Source organism: Thamnophis elegans, chromosome Z (genome assembly GCF_009769535.1).
Source record: "Thamnophis elegans isolate rThaEle1 chromosome Z, rThaEle1.pri, whole genome shotgun sequence".
Classification (NCBI taxonomy): Eukaryota; Metazoa; Chordata; class Lepidosauria; order Squamata; family Colubridae; genus Thamnophis; species Thamnophis elegans.
This window is the reverse complement of record NC_045558.1, coordinates 42,787,771-42,810,064: the sequence shown is the minus strand read 5'-3', so window position 1 is coordinate 42,810,064 and position 22,294 is coordinate 42,787,771. Positions and strand designations below refer to the sequence as shown.

General features: G+C 36.5%; 1 protein-coding gene across 1 annotated transcript in view; it reads left to right on the top strand.

Moving 5' to 3' along the window:
- The window catches only part of JAZF1 (JAZF zinc finger 1), a 152,225-nt gene that overhangs the window by 117,197 nt on the left and 12,734 nt on the right, over positions 1–22,294 (top strand). The window lies entirely within an intron of this gene.

The window sequence follows — 22,294 nt, the reverse complement described above, 5'->3', positions numbered from 1 at the left end:
TCATTAAGAAGCAATGTTCTAAAGTAGTTTAGAGAAGAAGTAGAATCCAGTATGTTACTTTAAACATCCAGAGTTGCAGCTTATATAAGAAGTTTTCTCTCTCACATGCACACACACACAGTGGAGATTGCTCTTTTATGATATCTTTGAAGAAGGGTCTAATCAGAGCAAACTTGTGAATGATCCTAGTTCTTTCCTCAATCCGGAAATAAATTCTGAAGAGCCAATCTATTCAGAGGCTCCTCTTTTCACCACAATTGTTAGCTCCACTGTTTCAGAGCTGTCTTCAGTCTACCTTTGCTTCCCTGGAAATCGTATGCAGTTAGAATTTAATTGCCCTTGTGCATATAAAATCATCTAGTAACAGTAGCTGTATCTATTTAAATGTTTACCATAAATTATCACGATCAGAAATGAAATGACCACGATTTTTTCCCCAAATTGGTTCATATATGTGACTTTGGTTTCTCAATTTGTCATAATTCCTCTGACACCCACCCCTTCCCAATACTATGTTTTAGTCATTTACTAACAATTGCTTGGTCTTGCAAAAGGAGCCAAATGAGAAGCACATCTAATTCTTATCAAAAAATAGGGACAGAGTGACATCATCATGGTATAGCAGGGTAGAAAAAGCTAAGGAGGGATCATGAGCTAAGTTGGAAAACTTAATGAATTAATTCTGATAAGTGAATTAAGATAGAGGGTAAAAAATAAAGCTTCCAAAATGCAAGCCTGCCTCTTTCCTTCTGGTGAGAATTGCAGCATATAGCTGTATCTGGAAGTTAAACACTACCAATAGATGTTATATGTCAGTGGCCCCCAATTCCCAGTCCAGAGCCCAGTACTGAGCCACTGCCCATTGGGAATTGGGCCGCACAAGTGGCAACGACTGTGCAAAACCATCCCTCTCCCCCAATGACGCTGCTGCCGCCATTGCTCTAAGCCCCCAGAGCCGGAACAGTTGGCAACCGCTGTTACATACAATGTACAGATAAGAATCAATAGGGACTTTGTAATAATGGATTCCTCTACTTTAGAGAATAATCTCTGGAGCAGCATACCGACAATATCCAAAATATAAGAATTGGGCTACATCTTTATTAAGCATAAAATTCAGAAGTCTTTTTTATTTACATACAGGCAAATTAGATTAAATGTTCTAAACCTGGTAAATTCCTCATTTTTAATGTAGCAAATCTTCAAAAATTGCATTCACATCTAAAAACCAGAATATTCACTTCAAAACTATATTAACAGTCCTGCAGGGTTCTGATGCTGAGGTTTTGCTCTCCTGAATTTGTGACAAGACACTTCATACTTCTTTATGTTTGTTGCCACCATAGGCCACCAAAGTCTCTTAATCTCCTGTGTAGCACCCCATACCCTGTTGTCTGTCTTTATAATGGCAGAGCTGTCAAACCTCATCTCTCAAAGACACTGGAACTACAACTCTGCCTTTATGTCATGAAGGCCCTTTTTATGTTAAAAATTGGAGTATATTACTTGGTGGCTCCCCTGAAGGTCATCTGTTCAGGCCTTTAAGTTATGAGTTAAATTTCTACTGCATATTAATTCTGAAAAATAGATCCTAGATTATGTGCCCTGAACCCAAGAACTCAATAGATGTTTGTGGGGAAAGCCAACAAAAAATGGAAAGTTGCAAAATCCTTTTGCAACTTTAGTACTTGTTGCATCTGGAGGTGCTATGGCTTTCTGGACAGTGCATCTGCCAATAAATTTTTCAATTTATATGTAATACAAAAATTGAAGTTAAAAAAATAACTCCACCTCAGGAAAAGGGGCTGAATTTTCTACAACATTTCCAGATTTTTAGGATCAGTGCAGACTTTAATTGATACCAATTCCAGTCATTGCTCAAGTGGACAAAGCTGTTTTCACTGCTAAAAGCTCCTTGTTAAAAATGTTGTAGTTCCTTTCTGGACACATTAAGTCTCTGGAGTAAGGAAGCTTGGCACCGTCCTCTTGCTGTCTCCTCCCTCCCTCTCCTATAGCAGCTGTGTGGATATTGAATTTCTTTAACAGGTCAGGGTATTGGAGAAGGCACTGCTTGGCAAATAATTGTTTTAATTCTTCAAATGCAAATTGTTTTGTTTCCAATGAAGCAAATTTCACTTTATTATTCCGCAATTGAGTAAGAGACTTACCATGTGCAAAGATTGGAATGAACTTTCTATAAAAATTCACAAAACCAAGGAAAAACTGAGCATATTTCATATTATGGGGGCAGGTGCCATGAAAGCATTGTCTGCATCTTTTTGGGGGGGGTGTCCATTTGGATTCCATCTGTAGAAATCTGATAACCCAGAAATTCTTGTTTTAGGCCAAAGGATGGCTTGGCAAATAACTTATTTCTCTGTAGCCTGCGCAAATATCTTTTGTAGATGGTGTTCATTAACTTCTTCATATCCTAAGCAAATCAAGATACTGCCCAGATACAGCATCACAAATGTATCAGTTTTATTGGAAACAATTTGGTCATAAGCCTTGACAACAAAGCTCCACAACTGACCAAGACAAAGGCATTACTTTCCACACTGGTATTGAATGCCATTTACAAAATCATGTTTTTCTTTGACTCTAATAAGTTTATATGTATTTTGAAGATTCAGTGTGGTAAATATGCATGTATTCTGCAATCTATCTAGCAAGCCCAAAAAGATGGGTAATGGTCCCTGACTGTGATCTTGTTAAAGTCTTTGTAATTGTGGACATTGGGACCTCACTACTTAGGTTCAGAAAATCCACCTCTTGCTTCTTAAGAACAGAAATGGTAAGTACTGAAGTTGGTGATTTAGAAGGTCTTCTTCAAACAGGAATCTTTTGCTTTAAGAACAACAGTTTCTTTGCTGACATCAGAGTTCTTGTTATGAGATGAAAGGCAAATAAATTCAATAAATAAATAAATAAATAAAAATCAGTTACTGCCTCATAGTTAGAATTTTGATCACTGGTGTTACCACAGCCACAAATTTCAGGTGGAAGAGTGACTAAAGCCATTTCTTCCACCAAAACATCTGAAAAGTTCATATATTTGGCAGGCAACTATGCCCCCTTCCTTGAGGGCTTTTGGCTAGCTGCTGCAAAAGAATTGCCACTTGCCCCTGGTGGTGCTATCAAGTGGGAGTAGGGAAACACAGAGCCCTGCCTCCCAGTCTGTGGCAAAATCATGAAGCCTCGACCTTGCAAACCCTAATGCGATTGGAATTTGAAAATTTTGTGCCATGCAGAGGGAGAATAAGCTTGGTATGGTCTATAGCTGTAGTGGTAGATTGCATGATGAGGTAGTGGCACTGTAGACTGCATTATGTGATCTGCTCTTTAGGCTTGACTAACTATTACCTCTACCTTCATAGGAACAATAAGGTTCACTCCAGCTTCGCACAATTCTTTACTACTGTCGAGTTTATAAAATAATGGTGCTCTAGAATCATTTAAAGCTTCCTGCTATTTCTTACATCCAGAATTAAAAGACAAAATATGTGGAACTTTTATGAGCATACCTTGAACTCTATGCCCCCCATATATTCTTGAGAGATGGGCCACTGTTGTTTCCCTGGACCTGCACTTAGCTGGGAAGTTGATGCCCTTCTGAATGGTTAATCTGCATTCTCTCTATAGGGTTTTGACTGGGCAAACTCTGTTGATACATCTCAGTTCTTTGTAGGAAATGAAATGTGAAATTCTTCATCTTTGCTTTTCCTTAGCAACTGCTTCCCAGTTGCATGAGGGGATAGAAGGGGTATCTGGCTCAATAGTAGTAACCTCAGGAGTGATCTTGGAGTCTCTCTAATCACTTAAATATGAGCCAGCAATATGCTGCAGCTGCCAAAAAGGCCAAGAGTCCTACACTGCATTGACAGATGGAGAGAATCAAAATCATGTGAAGTGTTAGTACCACTTCATAATGACCTGGTCATATCACACTTGGACTATTGCATCCAGTTTTGGTTGTCACAATATAAATAATATGTTGAGATTCTAGAAAGAGTGCAGAGAAAAGCAACAAAGATTATTAGGGTACTGGAAGCTAAAACAGTTGGATATGTCTAATTTAATAATTTAAAAAAGAACTAGGGTAACATGATAGCAGTGTTCCAATATCTAAGGGGCTGCCTCAAAGAAGAGAAAGTCAAGCTATTCTCCAAAGCACCTAAAGGAAGGACAAGAAGCAATGGATAAAAACTAATCAAGAAGAGAAGCAATCTAGAACAAAGCAGAAATTTTCAGACAGTTAGAACAATTAATCATTGGAATGACTTGACTCCAGAAGTTGTGAGTGATTCAACACTGAAGGTTTTTAAGAAGAGACTGGCAACAATTTGTCTGAAATGCTATAGGGTCTCCTGTCTAAGCAGAGGGTTGGACTAGAAGACCTCCAATGTCCCTTTTAACTCTGTTATTCTGAATGGGTTTTCTCACTCCCGTATAAGCCATGGGGGAGGGGAAGCTAATGCAGTGAAAACTGGGCTCATTGGATTGTACTAGTTTTGCCTGCATTTTCTCCTAATAAACCTATGAATGTACAAAGTTGGTACAACTTTCCAGATTCTGTGAAACTCCTTTTCTAACCAACTCATAGAAAGAATTAATTTTCAATATAACAGACATTAAAAAATTCTTAGCACCAGGGTACATTGGTATATACTCAAATGTTCCTTAATTTCCATTTTTCATTTTTAACTTAACTCTTCTGCAATACTAAAAAAAAAGTGCAAATCTAAATATTTTAGCTGTGAAGAATTTATAGTTAAATTGTATATCCACCAAATTGCCCCTATATCAGTATTTTGTATTTTCCACGTACTAAATTTGAATTTAGCTGGGATGTATTGCATCCTAATGTAACATATGGATGTGAGGATGATCTGGTTGTGATATCTGTCACCGCCATTGATCGCCATAGTTGATTCGATTGATCTGGCTGGCTAGATAGGTGTCTCCTTCCTCCTTTACCTCTCCATGTGAGTTGCTCCCAAAATTGCATGCCTGGTGGAAAAGGATGACCATCCCAGATAAAAGCAATATACAGATCTTCAGCCAAGGGTATACGATAGCTGCACTTCCCTGGTAGAAGCTCCAAACAAGCTACAATCTTATGAATGATTCAGCATTTGACTAAAATATCCAGCCATAATTATCCAGTCTACACATAAAGTAAAAAGGTATTCAAGTTTCAGTAAGTTTAATAAGCAGTTTGTGGTTCTTGAAAAGACATATAAAGCCTTCTACATTTCATGAAACACATAAAGAGAACAAATGAAAACTTCATACAAAAATTTTAGTCTTTTTATAATTCAAGAGAAAATACAACTATAAGTTCAGTATTGTCTCATCTTAAGCTCAGCTTTTAAAATGCATTTATTTTAGTAAATCTGATTGTAGAAATGTAATTGGCTTGGTTTATATTTCAGCAAAGTTGCACAGCTTTTAGAGAAATAAGGACAGCTTTTAAGAAGAAATTGGATTGAGTTTGAGATCCTGTACAAAAATCTTAATCAAAAGTTTAATATTACCTTCTTTTTTCTGATTTCTATATTTTTCATAACACACTTTCAATGTATATTTTTTTAAATGTTCATTTTTAAAAATACACTGGTTTTTTTTTAAATAGTATTGGGTCACTTTCTCCCATTTACTCTATTTCATATGGTGTGCGTAACGGTACTTTCCGAATTTTGACAACTTGTACTTCTTGTATTTAAAAAAAAAAGATTCCAAGGCACTCTTACCATGTTTCGCAATATGTAGATCTTTGTTTTAAAGCCACCTTGCCTACTTGTGTGGTAAAGTGTAAATGGCAGAAGCCCACCCTGATAGCAGAAATGGAATATCAAGCCTAGCCAGACAGATCTAAAACAACTCATGAATCATTTAACTTTAAAGGGAGTTGCCGAGTCACATTTCTAAAGCGACTCCCTTTTAAATGGTGAAGACTTCTGCAGTGCAATTTCTGACCTAGGAAATATTAAATGACTTGAATTCTACATAAAAGTAGCTGATTTAAGCATGTACCCATCAGAGAGCATTTTTAAAGAAATACACAAACAGGGATTGGTTGTCTCCATGGCTATTCCACATGTATCTGATCAATGTGTCATCCTAGCTGTCAATATGAATATTTTCAAAGCAGTTTACAGAATTAAATCACAGTACCTGGAAAATTGGTTGTTTGTTTGTTAAAGAATAAAGTGAAAGTTAAAACATAAATAAAAGAACAGCAGTGATATATGAAAAGAAAACAAGCCCTGAAACATTTTTGGAGGGAAATTAGTGTATGGAAAAAAAACGAAATCGCTTAAGAGCAAAGTGGACATCACTTTTCAACAGAACATTTTAATCATATCTCGATCGCCAATATTTTAAATGCAAATGGTAGATATTGTGAAAAAAAGAATCAGGTTGAATGGTTCTTTAAAGCAATGGAATCTGACTTTTTAGTCAAGTTCATTCTTAGTTTTCTTATCTGAAAAAATTGCAAGAACCGTGAAGCTGGAATCTGTAGTTGATATCTGAGAACATTCTGGTCTTTAAGATCAAAAATTTCAATTTGTTTTTCCAATTTTTATTTATTTTAATCTTCTTCAAATTGTTTCCCCTCACTTCAGTCATAATAATATATTCAAAATATAACAGTAATATACTTTATTTACAGAACCAATGCATTAAAATTCAGAAGCCTCCTGGATTTTCAGAACACTATTTAAACTGCTCTTGAATACAAAAAGTTATGTTAATTTATCTCACCAAATTGGATATACTTCAGAACAATTTATATCAACAGTAAGAAAGTAGTAGCATGAGTTCCCATTAAGTAGTTATTTAAAATCACATGTTTGCCTGGAGGTAGGATAGTGCCTCTTCCATACATGAAATGGTTGAAATGATTAAGTTTGAATTAATAAAATTGTACTTAAGAGTTGACTTTCATGAAGCTGTCCTCCTTCACTACATTAGTAGACAGCCTTGCTTTCCATTATTTGCCTATTGTATACACACTATATATTGCCTACATTCATTAAAGATAATGCTTTTCAAAATGAACATAAATGAAACAATACACAATGCCTTTAGTTTCAAATGTAAAACAAAGAATACAGCTTGTAGATCACAGAACATTCTTTTTCCCGATTCATGGTGGAAGTATAGATGGGTTGGATTATTTATGATAAATATTTATGAGATTCTCTATATTATATTGAAAGAAAATTATCTAAAGCAAATACTGTGGTCCAGTATTTTGACTCATATACTATTAACTTCAATATTTTTATTTACACTGTTTATTCATTACTTACATGGTTTTCGGTTCCCAAAATACTTACAAGTTTCTGTTCAAGGGAAAGACAGAAAAGAATTCAAATGCTGCTCGAAATTAGTCTCTAAGCATGCACAGAAATAATTCTTAGGGGAAAAGTATGAGAGTTGTCAGGGAACAAAATTTAGGAAGTACAGTAAAGTTTTATGCCAGATGAGAGAACAGAAAATATGTTTGCTTTCCAACAGATCTTGAGAAATGTATGAATTTGAGAATGGTCACTTAGAAGAAAATGCTTAGGGATTAATTACAGAATGTTTTACACAAAAATAAGAAATGAAGCTTGATTTGCAGTAAGAATAAAAATAATGGAAGTAAAACATGAAGAAGAATAAATAGAATGCTTAGCAAAGGGCCAGCAACATCAAACAGTTACGAGTGCATGAATACAATTCAATCTGTCTCTGAGGCTGGTTATTTTTTAATTTAATCATCTCTTTTGATTATTCCTTATTGCCTTCCTCCTCAGTCACAGTGCTGTGCTTTGCAGTGCTATGCTACTGAACTAAAAACTGGCAACGGAGACAAACATTTCAGATATCCAGGAGCTGCTTCTTAAAACTAAAAGCTTTTATATTATTGCAAGCCTCACTAACTTAATAATTAGTTGTATGGGAATTTTCAAGGTAACCTCCACAAGGAGAAATGTTGCTAAAGAGTAACAACATCTTGTCTAAATTGCCTTCATAAATGCTGCTTTTCATCTTACAGTGTGTTTCAAACATCTCTGGAGCTTCATGGATTAGAGGAACTAACCTGAACCATCTTATGAAAATTCCTGCATGTTGCCAGAATGCCTCCTGTGTTGAATGTGATTTTGCTGACCGCCATTACTATATTGTAGAATTATTATACTTATACATCTGTCTGTTTTATTTATTCTTGTTTTCCTTTTTCTTTTTGTGTAATGGCACTTTTGGTCTCTTTTCAATAAATGGTTTATCTCATTCAAGTCAAGCAACAAGGTGTGGATGTAGTTTGTGCAACAGGAGTATTTAATCACTGAGTGGTTTGTATTCACATCTGCAGAACATTAACATCAATAGAGTACTTCTTGTTATTTATGTTTTGTCTAATTTACCAGTGCAATCACATGTTTGGATATTTTTTGTCCATTTTAAATTGGTAATGATTTAAAATAGATATTAACATTTTAATGCATTGCTCAATAAAAAGGTTTTAAAGTGTTTAAAATATGACAGTGAAAAGGATTACCATGCATGGATTAAGATCTGGAAGGATGCAATATAGGCCATTTATTTATATTATTTATATATAACTTAGCAGTGTCTATGGAGGGTAAAAATGTCCAGACGGCTGCATCACCCATGTGATCAAAGCCCTGCCTGCATCCCTTTTTAATATACATCAGGATGATCGTAAAATAGCAAGTCTTCATTCTCCTGGTTGTGTCTGCCATATTTTTTTTATTTCCTCTCCTGTGTAACACCCAATACTGCCATTGCTACAGTCCCCCAATGGGGCTTAATGTAGGGATCTCCTTTTGTTTTATCTTTCTGACTTTGGGTCTATAAGCAGCAACACCTATAAATATTTGCCACTTTTGTTAGAAAATTGTGTAAGACATAAGCTTTTCCCATTTTGGTATGGGCACGATGTAAGCAAGAAGAGGGCAACACTTGGATGAGGGTGTTGCTTTTCTTGCACTTTCCCCTTTTTCCCAGTGGAAAATGCTATTGTGAAGTCAGTTGGCCTGAAAAGAGGGGTTAACTTTGAAATGCTCTCTTCCCAGTTCAATATTGAGAGATTTGTCAATAGGTTTACAACAGTTGTAAAGTCAAAACATTAAACCTAAACAGTGAATGTAATTGTACATATATAAATTGACAGGTGTGTGTATGCACATGCACGCACTCGTGTGTGTGTGTGTGTGTGTGTGTGTGTGTGTACATTCTTATTTCATATGACTGAAATGCAAGTGGTTCTCACAATGGAGAGTCATCCAGTGACTATTTGAACTTGCAGTGGTTCTAAATGAATGTCGCTTATGACTGATTCTCAAAATTTTGGCCATCCCAGGACCCTCACAGTAATGTGTTTGTGATTCAGACACTTGGCAATTGGCCCAGATTTCCAACTGTTAATAGTGTGTTGCATCACATGATCCCAGTTTGCAACATTCCTTCCTGGATTCCCTCAAGCAAAGTCAATGGGGGAAGCCAGCAAGAAATTGAAAATTGTAATTATATAGGTTCTCAATAATCAGGGGTGATTTTCTTAATGTTGGTAAACAGAAACTGTCAGAATTGCTGTTGCTAAGCAGCACAGTCACATAATGTCACACTTTACCACCACATCATTTAGCAACAGAAATTCTGGTCCCTATTACTATTATTAATCAAGGACTACCTTTATAGAATATAAATACACAAGTATAAAAGTAAAATAATAATAATGAATAGCTGTGAGGTGCTTGGTTAGGACTGTTAAACTTTTACCAATCTCAGACTGAATCAAATTGAAAATTAAATCAATAATAATGAGAACAACAACAACAATTGCTGGGGAACCAGGGTGTGCAACTGTAAAACAACTGGAACAAAGGTGCAAAATTTGATCTGAAGAAAATTGAGAAATAATCAAATGTTACTACCAGAAAGAACCAATGGCCAGGGGATTTTAAAAAAGAATGATACAATTATGGAAGGAAAAACACCCAGGAAATGGCATAACTGAATAGCGATTAATAGATCAAAGACATTTCATCATCCATAATAAATTTTTCATAGATGTGGAAATGCAACATCTAGAAATATTAGCTAAAAAGAAAACAACAAATAATGATGAACAGGCTGAAGAAATTGTTCCAACACCTGAACAAACTGACCAACCAGTGGAAGAAACCAACATACAGGATGAAGATCCTCCTGTGCAACAACTTGAAAGTGTAGAGCTAAGTGATGTAGCAAAAATGCTGGGAAAAAAAGATTGAAAACCACATCAAAGAAAAAAGAAAGAAAGACTACCTACCATTCGCATAGTACATAACAAATGAGTGAAAGCTCTACTAAATACCGCAGAATTGGGATATAAAATCCCAAAAAAGAAATCCACTGGAACACCAAAGTGGAACATTTCACTTTAAAAAAGTCAAATTTTAAAAAAACTACCAGGAGATGTCAGCAATTTGAAATAATTGAAGGAAGGAAAACTAAAGAATGAAAAGCTGAACAATAGTTTACACACAAAAAATAACCAAGGAAAAACAATAATGGAAATCATGGAAGAACTAAAACAGCATGTAATTGCAACAGCAAAGAAAATAGAAAGATACAAAGGACAAATAAAACAATATCGTGAAAATGCCCATTTCAGAAGAAACCAACATCTCTTCTACCGGTCCCTTGATGAATGTCAAGACCATACTAATGTTCACGCATATAAAGAAAAAACTTTTGGAAACAACTATGGGAAAACCCAGTGAAACACAACAAAATTGCCTCTTGGATCAAAGATATTCGAAAACAAGCAACACGAAACAAAATGAAGACTATTGTAATAACAACTGATATGGTTGCAAAACAAGTAAAGAAGGTTAAGAACTGGACTGGACAAACTGCATGGATACTGGCTAAAACACCTGACCAGTCTCCATCACCGCATGGCCACTCAATTTGATGAAATGCTTCAAAATGCAACAAGCGAAGAATGGTTAACAGCCAGTCAAACATACTTGATAATGAAAGATCCAGAAAAGAGCACAGAACCAAGCAACTACCACCCAATCACTTGTATCCCAACAACGTTCAAACTTTTTAGAAGAATACTGGCAAAATGGAAAATAGTTTGTATCTGGTGGAACAAAAGAAAATTATAAAAAATCAAGAGGAACTAAAGATCAGCTGTTCATTGGCAAAATGGTACTAAAAATGCAAAATTTCTATTTCTATTTCTATTTATTAAATTTATAGGCCGCCCAATCCCGAAGGACTCCGGGCGGCTTACAGAAATAAAATTTCACAAAAAAGGTAAAAAGACAAATAGAAGAGAACAGGTTAAAAGAAACACACCATGCACCCAATCTAAGCGGGGATGGACCTTGGTCAAGAGGTCAACAGCCCCAGGCCTGCCGGAATAGCCAGGTTTTAATCGCTTTTCGGAAGGCCATGAGAGTGGGTAGGGTCCGTATCTCTGGGGGTAGTTAGTTCCATAGGGCCGGAGTGGCAACAGAGAAGGCCATCCTTCAAGGTGCCGCCAGCCGACATTGTCTAGCTGATGGCACCTGGAGAAGGCCCACCCTGTGCGATCTTATCGGTCTTAGGGAGGTGTGCGGCAGAAGACGGTCTCGTAGATATCCGGGTCCTGAGCCATGTAGGGCTTTAAAGGTAATAACCAGCACCTTGAATTGTGCTCGGAGACCAATAGGGAGCCAGTGCAGCTCGCAGAGGATATCGCTCGCGCGGCTGCATTCTGGACTAATTGTAGTCTCCGAACACTTTTCAGGGGCAGCCCCATGTAGAGCACATTACAGTAATCCAGTCTTGAGGTGACGAGAGCGTGAGTAACTGTTTGCACAAATGAAAAAGAATGAATTTAAATATGGCGTGGTTAGATTACAAGAAGGCATCATTACCTCATACCTGGATTAACACCTGTCTGGAAAACTTTGGAATCGACAAAAATATTTGTATATTTTTGAAAGCAAATATGTAAAAATGGAAAACAGTTCTAACATCAATGAGGAGAACAATATCAGACAAGAAATCTTCCAAGGGATTCACTTTCGCTATTACTATTCAGCATCACATAATTCCACTGACAATAATCCTACAAAACACAAAACTGGGCTACCAAATCTCAAGCCAATATAGCAAGATAAACCCTGGTAAACTATAAACTATACATGGATCAGAGATGGTATTCAGCAGATTCTGACCAGTTCTGGAGAACTGGTAGTGGTTATTTTTAGTAGTTCTGAGAACCGGTAAATACCACCTCTGACTGTTCTAGACCCCATCTATTCTCTGCCTCCCGAATCCCAGGTGATCAGCAGAAATGGGAATTTTACAGTAATCTTCCCCTCAAGTGGAGTGGGAATGGAGATTTTACATATCCTTCTCTTATCACCTCCACCAAGGCATGCCCACAGAACCAGTAGTCAAAAATTTTGAATTCCATCACTGACATGGATGACTTAAAACTCAATGCGAAAAGCCCCACTGAACTTGAATCAGTGGTGGGTTGCAAATATTTTTACTACCAGTTCGGGCGCGCTCCTGTGTGCGCTCCCACGCAGAAGTGTCCAGGTGGGTGGGTGGGACCTCCTGCCACCACTACTACCAGTTCGGCCCAACTGGGTCAAACCAAGAACAACCCACCACTGACTTGAATCAATACTCAATGCAGTTCAACTGTTCAGCAGCAACATCAGAATGAACTTTGAACTTGAAAAATGTGCCATACTATCGATGCAGCAAGGAAAAATTGAAAAAATAGAAGGAGTAGAACTGGGAAAAAGAAGAATTGTGAAAACATTAGCAAAGGATGATAGTTACAAATATCTAGGCAAATTTGAAGCAGATAACATCTTGAATGGAAAAGTCAAAGAGTCAACGCAAAAGGAATACATGAAGGTCTGCAAAATATTAAAATCAAAACTTAATGCTAGAAACATAATTAAAGCCAATAATACATGGGCAGTTCCAGTGATTCACTACCCAGATGGAATAATCAACTGGGCTGTGACTGAACTAGAAAACCTGGACCAGAAAACACTTTTGAATATGTACCACGTTTTATATCCATGAAGTAACATCGACAGGTTGTACCTGCCAAGAAGAATAGGGGGCAGAGCCCTACTACAAATCCATCAAACTGTAGAAGAAAAATGAAGTTTGAATGATTATGTCAACCAAAGTACAGAGAAATTGGAGAACAGTATAAAGCAACAGAAACAAAGATAGAAAATAAGGAAAAAACAGCTGGATGACAAATTAAATAAATGGAAAACCAAAGCTGTGCATGGACAGAACTTGAAAAGCATTGACAGAAAATGTGATCATAGACATGGCTTAAGATGGGAACCATCAAGAAAAAAATGGAAGGTTTAATACTCACTGCTGAAAAACACGCACTACAAATTAATGCTATGAAAGCGAAAATACAAAAATTCACTGACAATCCAAACTACTGACTTGCAATGACAAAGTTGAAACTGTTTCACATTCAATATGTGAATGCAGCAAAATTGCACAAACTGATTACAAATCTAGACATGATCGAATTGCTAAATTAATCTACTGGTCACTATGTAAAAAATACACCCTACCTATATCTGAAAAGTCATGGGAACATAAAGTGGAAAAAGTTGTTGAAAATGAGAAGGTGAAGATCTTGTGGGGCTTTCAATACAGATGGATTGTCATTTGGAACACAACATGCCAGATATCGAAAACCAAGGTGTACAATTTATTATATCGCTGTACCAGGAGACGCCAAAGTCAAAGAAAAAGAACTGAACAAAATAATAAAATATTGCTACCTGGATGAAACATGTGACAGTGATTCCCATTGTCATTAGTATTATGTCCAAGAATTTTACAAAACACTTCAAGAAATTACAAATTCCTGCAATTACACCACCGGAACTGCAAAAAACTGTGCTTTGTGGAACATCATACATTTTAAGAAGATACTTGGTTGATATCTAGGATCTGGCAGCAACCTGTATCAACCATCATTGCCAGTCAATTATATTTGTGATACATTTTTAAGTTCAGTTAACTGAGTTTCAAGTAATAATTATTATTATTATTGTACAATTGTATCACAGTGGCCAGTTGTTTCGCCGGATTTGGCATTGGTTACTAGTCGGGCCCCACCCAGGGGCCTAGGACGTCATAACGTATTTTCGCAATATGCGTGCAGATCCAAGCAGTGCGGCTTTTTGCATTTGACTGATGGTGATTTTGTCAATTTTTAACTGTTTTAAATGTAATTCCAGTGCTTTTGGAATAGCACCCAGTGTGCCAATTATTATTATTATACAATTGTATCACAGCGGCCAGTTGTTTCGCCGGATTTGGCATTGGTTACTAGTCGGGCCCCACCCAGGGGCCTAGGACGTCGTAACCTATTTTCGTAATATGCGTGCAGATCCAAGCAGTGCAGCTTTTTGCATTTGACTGATGGTGATTTTGTCAATTTTTAACTGTTTTAAATGTAATTCCAGTGCTTTTGGAATAGCACCCAGTGTGCCAATTACCACTGGAATTACCACTGCTGGTTTGTGCCATAGTCGTTGAATTTCGATTTTTAAGTCCTGGTATTTTGCGATTTTTTCATGTTCCTTCTCGGCGACCCTGCTATCACCTGGTATTGCGATGTCTATGATTGTGACCTTATTTTTCTCAACCAGTGTGATGTCTGGTGTATTATGCGCCAGTATTTTGTCGGTTTGTATACGGAAATCCCACAAGATCTTGACCATCTGATTTTCGGTGACTTTTTCAGGCTGATGTTCCCACCAGTTTGTTGCTGTTTTAATATTATAATTTTTGCACAAATTCCAATGGATCATTTGTGCTACTGAATTGTGCCGCAATTTATAATCAGTCTGCGCGATTTTTTTACAGCAGCTGAGTATGTGATCAACAGTTTCGTCAGCTTATTTGCAAAGTCTGCATATGGCATCATCAGAGGATTTTTCGATTTTGGCCTTAATGGCATTTGTGCGGATAGCTTGTTCTTGCGCAGCCAGGATTAGTGACTCTGTTTCTTTCTTTAATGTACCTGTTTTTAACCATAACCAAGTTTGTTCCCTGTCCACTTTATCTTTTATTTTTTCCAGAAATTGACCATGCAGTGCTTTGTTCTGCCAACTCTCCATTCTTGATTTTATCACATCTTTTCTGTATTCTTGTTTTGTCTGTTGGGCCTTCAGTAGATTTTTGTTCTTTACTTCAATTAATAGATGTTGTTGACTTTCTTTTAAATAATCAGCCAGTGCACGTTTTTCTTCTTCAACTGTTTGCTTCACTTGTAATAATCCTCTGCCACCTGATTTTCGGGGCAGATATAGTCTATCAGTATCACCACATGGATGTAAACTGTAGTGCATTGTCATTAGTTTCCTGGTTTTTCGGTCCAAAAGGTCCAAATCAGCTTGTGTCCAGTTAACTATGCCAGCTGTGTATCTTATAACTGGTATTGCCCAGGTATTTATGGCCTTGATTGTATTTCCACCATTCAATTTAGATTTCAAAATTTTCCTAACTCTGTTGGTGTACTCTCGTCTGACAATAGTTTTTACTTCTCCATGCTTGATGTTATCCAACTGCAGAATGCCTAAGTATTTGTAGGCTTCATTTTCTTTGCATTTAATTAGTTGGCCATTGGGCATTTCAATTCCCTCAGATGCAGTGATTTTGCCCCTTTTTATGGATACAGTGGCGCATTTTTCCATGCCAAACTGCATTGAAATATCGGTGCTGAATACTCGGACTGTATTTGTCAATGATTGGATTTCTATTTCTGACTTTCCATAGAGTTTCAAATCATCCATATATAGTAAATGCGAAATTTTTTCAGCTTTTTTGGCTGTTTGGTAGCCTAATTTCATTTTTTTTAAGATTACTGATAGTGGGATCATTGCGATGATGAAGAGAAGAGGTGAAAGTGAATCACCCTGGAAAATTCCTCGCTTGATATTAACCATTCCGTAGCTCTCATTCCCTACTGCCAACTCAGTTCTCCATTGTTTCATTGACTTTTCAGTAAAGGATGTAATATTTTTGCTAATGCCAGTTGTTTCTAAGCATTTTATGATCCAACTATGTGGCAGTGAGTCAAATGCCTTTTTGTAATCAATCCAGACCATATTATTATTATTATTATTATTATTATTATTATTATTATTATTATTTGCAAAACCCAAAAAACAATATCACAAGCAGAAATAACTGATATTCAAGACACAACTAAAGACATTATAGTAGAACTCCCAGAAGAAGCTCTCGGGGAGGAAATAACATCACCACCACTAGAACCAGTTATCATTGAACCAACTGATGAACTAACTCAAAAACAAAAAGAATTGAAGGATAAGATCATGGAGCATTTTCTGCTTAATGAGGAAAGGCAACGTTTACCATCACTAAAAACTGTGCCTAAGAAAATTTTGGCCCCTATCATGAAAATGGTTAATGCAGTGTTTTCAACAATTGAACCGGGATCCATCTTGGAAACAAACCAGTTAATGTACAGCGCAGCTGTAATAGTCACTAATGAATTAGGCATTAAAATTAAAGTACCTAATCACATAACAGAAAAAGCATCAAAGCCAAAGTGGAAAATCCGTTTAGAACAAAAAATCAAAAAATTAAGGGCAGATGCTAGTAACTTAAAGAACATGCATGAGCAACAGCTTAAAAACAACAAAATCATAGATCGGCTAATCAGAAGATATAGATTGGATACAAGAAACATCAATGAAGCTGTAGAGATTGTAAAACAGCAGATAACAGCAACAGCTAGAAAAATTGAAAGATATGATGCATGAATCATCCAATATAAACAAAATCAGCAATTTCGATCAGACCAACGGCATTTTTATCAAAGTCTTAATGTGAATGGTGACACCAAAAGTGAAAAACCAGAAAAGCAGGCCACAGTTGAATTCTGGAAAGAATTGTGGGAAAATGCAAAGGATTACAACAAGGAAGCAAAGTGGATACATGACTTTGAGAAAAGCATTGGCAACAAACAAATGCAAGTATTAGAAATAACAACTGAGATGGTCAAAAATCGAGTTAAAAAGGTAAAGAATTGGACATCACCTGGAAAGGACCAATTACATGGTTTCTGGCTCAAATATCTGACCAGTTTACATGCAATATTGGCCAGGCAACTGAATGAAATTTTACAAAAGGGCCAAATTGATGAATGGTTGACAACTGGAAAAACATACTTGATTCAGAAAGATGCAACTAAAGGAACAACACCTGAAAACTACAGACCAATAACATGCTTGCCAACAACCTTCAAATTACTCACAGGCATTATTGCAGATAACATGATGGATTGTTTGGAAACAAACAACATCTTGCCAGTAGAGCAAAAAGGCAACAAAAGAAGGAGCAGGGGCACAAAAGATCAGCTTCTAATTGATAAAATGATATTAGAAAATTGTAAGAACAGAAAAACGAACTTGAATATGGTCTGGATTGATTACAAAAAGGCATTTGACTCACTGCCACATAGTTGGATCATAAAATGCTTAGAAACAACTGGCATTAGCAAAAATATTACATCCTTTACTGAAAAGGCGATGAAACAATGGAGAACTGAGTTGGCAGTAGGGAATGAGATCTACGGAATGGTTAATATCAAGCGAGGAATTTACTAGGGTGATTCACTTTCACCTCTTCTCTTCACCATCACAATGATCCCACTATCAGTAATCTTAAAAAAAATGAAATTAGGCTACCAAACAGCCAAAGAAGCTGAAAAAATTTCGCATTTACTATATATGGATGATTTGAAACTCTATGGAAAGTCAGAAATAGAAATCCAATCATTGACAAACACAGTCCGAGTATTCAGCACCGATATTTCAATGCAGTTTGGCATGGAAAAATGCGCCACTGTATCCATAAAAACGGGCAAAATCACTGCATGTGAGGGAATTGAAATGCCCAATGGCCAATTAATTAAATGCAAAGAAAATGAAGCCTACAAATACTTAGGCATTCTGCAGTCGGATAACATCAAGCATGGAGAAGTAAAAACTATTGTCAGGCGAGAGTACACCAACAGAGTTAGGAAAATTTTGAAATCTACATTGAATGGTGGAAACACAATCAAGGCCATAAATACCTGGGCAATACCAGTTATAAGATACACAGCTGGTATAGTTAACTGGACACAAGCCGATTTGGACCTTTTGGACCGAAAAACCAGGAAACTAATGACAATGCATTAAGTTTACATCCACGTGGTGATACTGATAGACTATATCTGCCCCGAAAATCAGGTGGCAGAGGATTATTACAAGTGAAGCAAAGAGTTGAAGAAGAAAAATATGCACTGGCTGATTATTTAAAAGAAAGTCAAGAACATCTATTAATCGAAGTAAAGAACAAAAATCTACTGAAGGCCCAACAGACGAAACAAGAATACAGAAAAGATGTGATAAAATCAAGAATGGAGAGTTGGCAGAACAAAGCACTGCATGGCCAATTTCTGGAAAAAATAAAAGATAAAGTGGACAGTGAACAAACTTGGTTATGGTTAACAACAGGTACATTAAAGAAAGAAACAGAGTCACTAATCCTGGCTGCGTAAGAACAAGCTATCCGCACAAATGCCATTAAGGCCAAAATCGAAAAATCCTCCGATGATGCCAAATGCAGACTTTGCAAAGAAGCTGATGAAACTGTTGATCACATACTCAGCTGCTGTAAAAAAATCGCGCAGACTGATTATAAATTGCGGCACAATTCAGTAGCACAAATGATCCATTGGAATTTGTGCAAAAATTATAATATTAAAACAGCAACAAACTGGTGGGAACATCAGCCTGAAAAAGTCACCGAAAATCAGATGGTCAAGATCTTGTGGGATTTCCATATACAAACGGACAAAATACTGGTGCATAATATACCAGACATCACACTGGTTGAGAAAAATAAGGTCACAATCATAGACATCTCAATACCAGGTGATAGCAGGGTCGCCGAGAAGGAACATGAAAAAATCGCAAGATACCAGGACTTAAAAATCGAAATTCAACAACTATGGCACAAACCAGCAGTGATAATTCCAGTGGTAAATGGCACACTGGGTGCTATTCCAAAAGCACTGGAATTACATTTAAAACAGTTAAAAATTGACAAAATCACCATCAGTTAAATGCAAACAGGCACACTGCTTGGATCTGCACGTATATTAAGAAAATACGTTATGACATCCTAGGCCCCTGGGTGGGGCCCGACTAGAAACCAATGCCAAATCCGGCGAAACAACTGGCCGCTGTGATACAATTGTATAATAATAATAATAATAATAATAATAATAATAATAATAATAATAATAATAATAATAATAAAAATAAAGCAACGGATTTTCCAGGAGGATTCACTTTCACCTCTTCTCTTCATCATCGTGATGATTCCACTATCAGTAATCTTTAAAAAAAATGAAATTAGGCTATCAAATAGCCAAGGAAGCTGAAAACATTTCGCATTTATTATATATGGATGATTTGAAACTCTATGGAAAGTCAGAAATAGAAATCCAATCACTGACAAACACAGTCCAAGTATTCAGCAGCAATAGCTCAATGCAGTTTGGCATGGAAAAATGTGCCACTGTATCCATAAAAATGAGCAAAATCACTGCATGTGAGGGAATAGCCAACTAATTAAATGCAACAAAAATGAAGCCTACAAATACATAGGCATTCTGCAGTTGGATAACATCAACATGGAAAAGTAAAACTATTGTCAGGAGAGAGTACACCAACAGAGTTAGGAAAATTTTGAAATCTAAATTAAATGGTGGAAATACAATCAAGGCCATAAATACCTGGGCAACACCAGTTATAAGATACACAGCTGGTATAGTTAACTGGACACAAACTGATTTGGACAGTTTGGACCAAAAAACCAGGAAATTAATGACAATGCATTAATGACAATGTAAATTAATGTTTACAGCCACGCGGTGACACTGATAGACTATACCTGCCCCGAAAATCAGGTGGCAGAGGGTTATTACAAGTGAAGCAAATAGTTGAAGAAGAAAAACATGCACTGGCTGATTATTTAAAAGAAAGTCAAGAACATCTATTAATCGAAGTAAAGAACAAAAATCTACAGAAGGCCCAACAAATGAAACAAGAATACAGAAAAGATGTGATAAAATCAAGAATGGAGAGTTGGCAGAACAAAGCATTGCATGGCCAATTTCTGGAAAAAATAAAACATAAAGTGGACAGTGAAAAAACTTGGTTATGGGTAATAACAGGTACATTAAAGAAAGAAACAGTCACTAATCCTGGCTGCACAAGAACAAGCTATCCGCACAAATGCCATTAAGGCCAAAATCGAAAAATCCTCTGATGATGCCAATTGCAGACTTTGCAAAGAAGCTGATGAAACTGTTGATCACATACTCAGCTACTGTAAAAAAATCACGCAAACTGATTATAAATTGCGGCACAATTCAGTAGCACAAATGATCCATTTGAATTTGTGCAAAAATTATAATATAAATTATAATTATAATTTATAATATAATATAAAACAACAAACTGGTGGGAGCATAAGGCTGAAAAAGTCACCGAAAATCAGATGGTCAAGATATTGTGGGATTTTTGTATACAAACGGAAAAAATACTGGCACATAATATACCAGACATCACACTGCTTGAGAAAAATAAGGTTACAATCATAGACATCACAATACCAGGTGATAGCAGGGTCGACGAGAAGGAACATGAAAAAATAACAAAATACCAGGACTTAAAAATCAAAATTCAATGATTATGGCACAAACCAGCAGTGGTAATTCCAGTGGTAATCGGCACACTGGGTGCTATTCCAAAAGCACTGGAACTACATTTAAAACAGTTAAAAATTGACAAAATCACCATCAGTCAAATGCAAAAAGCCGCACTGCTTGGATCTGCACGCATATTACGAAAATACGTTATGACGTTCTAGGCCCCTGGGTGGGGCCCGACTAGTAATCAATGCCAAATCCAGCGAAACAATTGGCCGCTGTGATTCAATTCTGTTGTTGCTAATAACAACAACAACAACAACAACAACAATAATCTTCTGAAGGCCCAACAGACAAAACAAGAATACAGAAAAAATGTGATAAAATCAAGAATGGAGAGTTAGCAGAACAAAGCATTGCATGGCCAATTTCTGGAAAAAATAAAAGATAAAGTGGACAATGAAAAAACTTGGTTATGGTTAACAGCAGGTACACTAAAGAAAGAAACAGTCACTAATCCTGGCTGCGCAAGAACAAGCTATCCGCACAAATGCCATTAAGGCCAAAATTGAAAAATCCTCTGATGATGTCAATTGCAGACTTTGCAAAGAAGCTGATGAAACTGTTGATCACATACTCAGCTGCTGTAAAAAAATCGCGCAGACTGATTATAAATTGCGGCACAATTCAGTAGCACAAATGATCCATTGGAATTTGTGCAAAAATTATAATATTAAAACAACAACAAACTGGTGGGAGCATAAGCCTGAAAAAGTCACCAAAAATCAGATGGTCAAGATCTTATGGGATTTTCATATACAAACGGACAAAATACTTTCGCATAATCACCAGACATCACACTGGTTGAGAAAAATAAGGTTACAATCATAGACATTGCAATACCAGGTGACAGCAGGGTCGACGAGAAGCAATATGAAAATATCACAAAATACCAGGACTTAAAAATCGAAATTCAACGATTATGGCATAAACCAACAGTGGTAATTCCAGTGGTAATCGGCACACTGGGTGCTATTCCAAAAGCACTGGAATTACATTTAAAACAGTTAAAAATTGACAAAATCACCATCAGTCAAATGCAAAAAGCCACACTGCTTGGATATGCACGCATATTACAAAAATACATTACGATGTCCTAGGCCCCTAGGTGGAGCCCGACTAGTAATCAGTGCCAAATCTGGTGAAACAACTGGCCGCTGTGATACAATTCTGTTCTTGCGAATAATAATAATAATAATAATAATAATAATAATAATAATAATAATAATAATTATAGTATAAGTATAAGTATAAGTATAAGTTATAGTAATAATACAGCAAAAACCACTGGGACATCAGGTTGAGAAGGTTTTAGAGAATGAGAAAGTCAAGATCTTGTAGGACTTCAGAATTCAGACTGACAGGCACTTGGCCCACAACACACCTGACATAACTATAGTTGAAAAGAAAAAAGTATGGTTCATTGACATT